Raw genomic sequence first — 6,777 nt, forward strand, 5'->3', positions numbered from 1 at the left:
CCCAAGAAAAAATCCTGATCTCAATTCAGCTTTAGTTAAGCCCAATTGTTCATGTTCTGGTGCAAAGTCACCTCTTGTAGCATTGTTGGCTCTCACTTTCTCCATTTTCTAATTAGACTTCTCCACTGCCACCACTCCACCAACACAATGTCATTCATCTCACTGGATACATTTCAGTGGATACATTTCAGACATTATGTGATATTTCACAACACGTACTTGTTTATAACACCTTCCTTTTTGCAAAGGGTTATTTCGGTTTCTGACCTTTGTTATATTTTTCTAACTCCTGCTTCTCAGTCTCTTTGGCTTGATAGGTCAAATGTTACCCCAACATCCATCTCAACTGTATTCTTTTCTTTTTGTACTCTTTCTTTTTGTTATCTCTTAAATGCCATAGCTTCAATTGCCATCCATATATGATTCATTCCAAAGTTGTTACCTGTAGCCCAGATCTCAACTTTGAGCTACAGATCCAATAATCAAGCTGCCTAGTCAACACTTCCAATTAGATATTTACAGGTATCTAAAAATTAATATTTACAGAACTCCTCTCAACCCTCAAGGTGATCTTTGGATATTCACCAATTGCATGTTGGCAAATACAAACTGTGATGACTTTAAGTTTCACTGTGAATCACCCAGTAGTCTTGTCCACTCCTTCTCTTTTAAGGTAACCATTTTGCACCCCTGGCCAGAGGAAGGTAACATAGGAAGAAAAAAAAGATAACAGGTATTCCAAAGGGGTAAAGAGGAGAGGAAGGCACAGGCTTCCAGCTATGGAATGAATGTCACAGGGATGAAAGGTACGGCAAAGAGAACATAGTCAGTGGTACTGTAATAGGATTGTATGGTGACATATAGTAGCTACACTTGTTGTGAGCATAGCATAATGTATACAGTTGTCAAACTACTATGTTACATACTGAAACTAACTACATATAACGTTGCATGTCAACTATACTTCAATTAAAAAAAAAAGATAATAGGATTTTTTTTCCTGAGAGTTACCATATTAAAAGTGGCAAAATAGAAGCTCCCAGTGTCTAATCGTTGTCTGTATTAAAAATATATCTATACATGAGTCTCTCATGATATGAAGAATGTCCTTTACCCAATAGGAAAAATAAAATCACCAGTTTGAGAGAATCAGTAATAAGAGCTGAAAGGGAAATTGATTGTGTTGCAATATTGCCTTCCAATCAACCATGAAATAAATTCTACCTCTGTTCTTCTAAACTTTTGGTTATTATAGTCAATAAATTTCTTAATTCGACATTTTTTTTCTTATGCTGGCTTGGGTTCTATAACAAGCAATCTAGAGCCTTTGACTAAAGATTCAACAAACCGTTACCATCTCCATCTTTGCAATTGTTCTAGACAGAAACTCAGGGGCCACTTTTGACTCTTATTTCTTCCTCATCCCCCTTCACCATGAAACATAAATATTTCCAAATGTATCTCAAATTCATCCACTTTTATCAATTCCCTTGCTATTATCATAGTATAAATTGCCATCTTCTCTCAAGTCTTAGCTTTTCTTACTTGATCTTAACTTCTCAGTCTGAAATCTGTTATTCACACAGTGTTCAGGATGATGTTTTAAAAGAAATGTAGGAAAATAGGCTTATGTCACTGCCTTTCTTAAAATCTTCAATGGTTATCCATTGCTTCAGGAATAAATATCTAGAATATCTGTGGGATCTTGTCCTCTGCCCACTTTGTAGACTCCTCTCTAGCAGCTATCTCCCTTGCTTCCTTGCTTCTACGACATTGTCACTCTTCTAATTCTTTGAATATGCCAATATTCTCCCCACCTTGGTGTTGATGCAATGCTGTTACCTTTGCCTACAATACTCCTTATTAAGTTGTATCTTTTAAAACTCACTTCCACACCTACTTCTTCAAGAAAACTTCCCCTGACTGGTAGTAAGCTTTCTAATGTACAATTGCATTACACTTAGTTTACTTTTAACTCAGGGAAAGTATAAAATAATTAATAGGTGATGAGTTCTGGTTGATAACTTTTGTCACTTCTCAGAATGACAATTCCTTTAGGAAGATTGTTTTTACCTCTTAAGTGATACATTCCCAAGTCCTCCTACATTGTGCTGTATTTTTGAGATGTTTTATATATATATTTTTCTTCCAAAAACCTTTTAGAAGTTTTATTTATTTTCAGAGAGAGATAGAGAGATAGAGAGAGAGAGAGAGAGAGAGAGAGATAGAGAGAGAAAGAGAGAGAGAGAGACGGAGAGAGAATGCGGCCATGCACATGCATGAGCAGGGAAGGGATAGAGAGACAGGGAGAGAATCCCAAGCAGGCTCCATGCTGTAAGCACAGAGCCCAAGTTCAATCTCAGGAACTGTGAGATCTCAGGAACATGTGAGAGCCACCCAGGCTCTCCAATACATTATATATATTTTTAAGACAAACAAATGAACAGTAGTATAATGGTGTTCAAGGAAGTGTTGTAAAAGACTAATTCACAGGAACAGAGGTGCATTTGTATCTCTTGTATCCTCCTTTGTCTAGGACTTCTTACTCCTCTTTCACACTTGAGTGCTACAGTACATCTGCAACAATCAGTGATTAAATAATCAACAGTTCAGAAAGCTGAAGAAAAAAAATCCGCTATGATATAAAAACAATAAACACGTTCTTTGCTTTACTTTAATTGTCCAGAAATGGGTGTCTCCCTGATCTCATACGTTAAAAATGGAGCTAACCTCGGAGCACCTGTCTGGTTCAGTCAATTAAGCATCTGACTCTTGATTTTGGCTCAGGTCATGATCCTACAGTTTATGGGTTTGTGCCTCATCCACATTGATAGCCCCCTGTCAGGCTCCATGCTGTTAGCGTGGAGCCTGCTTGGGATTCTCTCTACCTCCCTCTCTCTCTCTGCCCTTCTGTCTCTCAAAATACATAAACTTAAAAAATTTTACATCAAGGGGCACCTAGGTGGCTCAGTCAGTTGAGTGTCTGATTTAGGCTCAGGTCATCATCTCACAGTCCAAAGGGTTCGAGCCCCATGTCGGACTCTGTGCTGACAGCTCAGAGCCTGGAGCTTGCTTTGGATTCTGTGTTTCCCTCTCCCTCTCTGCACCTCCCCACTCACATTCTGTCCTCTCAGAAATAAATAAACATCTAAAAAATTTCTACATCAAAAAATGGGGCTAAATCTACTGCAAATATGTTCCTCATTAGCTTACTTACATCAGTATTAAAGAAACATTTTGCTAGTAGTTGGAAGATGGCTAAAGGCCAGGCTGTTTTTCTACTACTATAAGATGATGCTTTATTGAATAATATCATTGAGATATATTCCACTGAGTCAGAGAGAGTAGGGGGAACCAGTAACTGTGGTTTCACAGTCCTGATATAGCAAGCATATTTGTATTCATTACCGTGGGTCTTGGAGTCTATTGAGGATAGAGATATAAAACTGGAAGAGATAAGGCAAAGGGACAGCAGGAAAATCCTTCCACTGCCTCAGGCAGTGGGCACAAGAGAGGAATGATAAACATGTGCATCCCCTTTACTGAGTTGGATGCTGGGGATATTTCTCTTTGTAATGTTCTTTAACAGGATATATTGCCTTGAAAACCAAACAAAAATTAAGTCCATTTTGTTGCCAAAAATTGCAATGTTCATTTACTCGATGATTTATTTGTTCCTTCTTTTCAGAGGACACTTAGCTTTTGTTTGCAGGTGAGAGATTACCCTGCCCTTTTCAACTTATGCATATCTGGTTATATTTTCCAAGTGAAGAATCTGAACAATTGCATGGAAAAAATTTATTCACAATCCCTCTGTGAGTTCATTTGTAACCACTGAAATAAAGACAGTTTCATCAAAACCAAGTCTAATTATATATAAAAGCAAGAGAAATAGTACCTTGCATTGTGTGGTTATTGGAGAAGCTTAAAGCTTTCCTATATTAATATGGCATGGTGCAATGGTAATTATTAGGGTGTTTTAATTGAGATAAAGCATTATTAACTAAGGAGGCAGCCCCCCCTCACTCAGGCCTAGGGATAGCTCCCATTAACAGTGCCATGTGAACGGATGGTTAAGCCACCACTGCTGATAATAACTAAACCAGATGGCGCCAAGTTCTTACAGGCAACAAAGCAAGAAAGGTTGATGAGTGCTGGGCAGAAGTTACAAGCACAAGGGAAAAGAAGAGGCAGCACTACAAGGGGAGTTTATTAAAAACAACAAACATTGCAACATTAGACAAGTCATTTAAATTCTATAGGCCTCAAATATTCCCAAACTTAGGCTTAAAATTTACCTGTATCTTTGACATCTTTGACAGCTGATCTAGCTATTAACTGAATAAGACTACAGGTCATATACCCTGTTTTACTCTGCTTTGCTTTATTGTGCTTTGCAAATATTGCATTTTTTTACAAATTGAAGGGTTCAAGACCGCAGTAGAGGAAGTAACGACAGATGTGGCAGAAACAGCAAGAGAACGAGAAGTGGAGCCTGAACCACCACCCTGATCAGTCAGCAGCCATTAATATTGAGACAAGATCCTCCACCAGCAAAAAGATTACAATTTACTGAAAGCTCAGATGATGGTTAATATTTTTTAAGCAACAAAGTATTTTTAAATTAAGTACCTTTTTTTTTAGATATAATGCTGTTGCACACTTAATAGACTATAGTATAGTGTAAGCATAACTTTTACATGCACTGGGAAACCAAAACATTCATTTGACTTCTTTACTGCGATATTTTCTTTATTATGGTAGTCTGAAACCAAACCCACAGTATCTCCAAGGCATGCCTGTACTTTCAGAAATCTGTCTTAAATAAATAATTAGAAATGAAGAAATTATAAGTGAAATGAAATATTCAGCTTAATATTATTTATAAATGAATAAATATTGAAACTGTGGAAATGTTAACAATAGCAGGATGATTAAGTAAATTATGATAAATTCCATTATGTCATCATAACAAAATAATGTTTAATTGTGTTAGCAAAATTGATGCTTACAAATGTTGAATGAAATTATCCAAAGCTACATGCCAAATATACAGTACCTGTACCTCATCTTATTGCTTTTCCATTGTATCAAAATTATTTGTGTGTAGGTATCAGTCTGTTCTCACTGAGCTCTAGATTTGATTAAAGATCAAGTTATATTTTTATCTTTACATTCTCAATGTTTAGCATGGGGGTGCATAGTAAAGGTACATTTCTGAAATTGAACTAAGCTGCATGAACACAGTTTATGACTTAGGAAGAAAAACAACAATTTTAAAGGTATGAAACTAATTATTTTTGAAATTCAATGTGGTAGGTACTGGAAAAATTAAGATGAAAGAAGCAAGGACATATTCTTAATGGACTCACCATCTAGCAGTGACAAAACCAAATAATAATTTGGTGAGATAATATTGGGAGGTCATAGTTATATAATTATAGAAGAAATTGAAGGTAGTCATTGTGGGTGCAAATGAAAGAAACTTAAATCTGAGTAGCTTATGTGCAGAGCTAATTTATTAGCTGATGGAACCAACCAGTAAGAAGAGGGACCAGCTAGTCCTATAGAGTGCTCTCAAACAGAGACCTGAATCTTCCACGTTTTTTTCTTTATTTCTATCTATATCTTTAGTATTTTTTCTGTTTTTCCACAAATGTCAAAACTGGCTTTCTCTACTGTCCAGAAAAATGACTTATCAGTTTCTTAAGTACACATAGTCTAGAATGATAAATGGTAAGAGACTGAAAGTTTATTTAAGTTAGAAATTGTACTGATGGTACTTAATTGATTCCCTTCCATCAGGTGTTATTCAGCAATAGCTGTGAATCAACAGCACTCAAGCAAACAACATGATTTTTTTTTTAATTTTTAATGTTTATTTTATTTTTGAGAGAGAGACAGAGCATGAGTGGGGGAGGGGCAGAGAAAGGGAGACACAGAATCTAAAGCAGGCTCCAGGCTCTGAGCTGTCAGCAGAGAGTCCAACGTGGGGCTCGAACTCACAAACCACGAGATCATGAGATCATGACCTGAGCCAAAGTTGGACGCTTAACCGACTGAGCCAACCAGGTGCCCCTGGTTTCTGTTTTTTGTCTTTTGTTTTTTTTTTAACTAAGCTTTACTCTCAACACGGGGCTTGAACCCATGACTCCAAGATCAAGAGTTCCATGCTCTACTGACTGATGTCATGTGGCACCCCCAACATGATGTTCATAGTAGGAAAGCAGTCTTTACCAATGATAGTGGTCAAGTTATGGTCAAATTAGTAGGATGTTTGAAGGAAGCCTGTTAAGCAAAAATTAATATGAACTTGTGTTTGAAAGGTGAATTGGACTCTTCATGTAATAAGGAATAAGGACGATTAATTTTTTTTGTTTCTTTCTGTACGCTTCTATTGTTTTAAAATATAATTTATTGTCAAATTGGTTTCCATCCAACACCCAGTGCTCATCCCAAAAAGTGTCCTCCTCCAAGCCCATAACCCACTTTCCCTACTCCCCCACCCCTCATCAACCCTCAGTTTGTTCTCAGTCCTTAAAAGTCTCTGATGGTTTGCCTCCCTCCCTCTCTGTAAATCCCCCCTCCCCACTTCCTCTCCTCCAGGGTCTTCTGTTGTTTCTCAAGATCCATATATGAGTGAAAACATATGGTATCTGTCTTTCTCTGCCTGACTTATTTCACTTAGCATAATACCCTCCAGTTCCATTCACATTGCTGCAAATGGCCAGATTTCATTCTTTCTCATTGCCAAGTAGTATTCCATTGTATATATAA

The sequence above is a fragment of the Lynx rufus genome, unplaced genomic scaffold (assembly GCF_022079265.1).
Source record: "Lynx rufus isolate CCGP_SWC_20201006 ecotype Redwood Valley unplaced genomic scaffold, mLynRuf1.p SCAF_20, whole genome shotgun sequence".
NCBI classification, from domain to species: domain Eukaryota; kingdom Metazoa; phylum Chordata; class Mammalia; order Carnivora; family Felidae; genus Lynx; species Lynx rufus.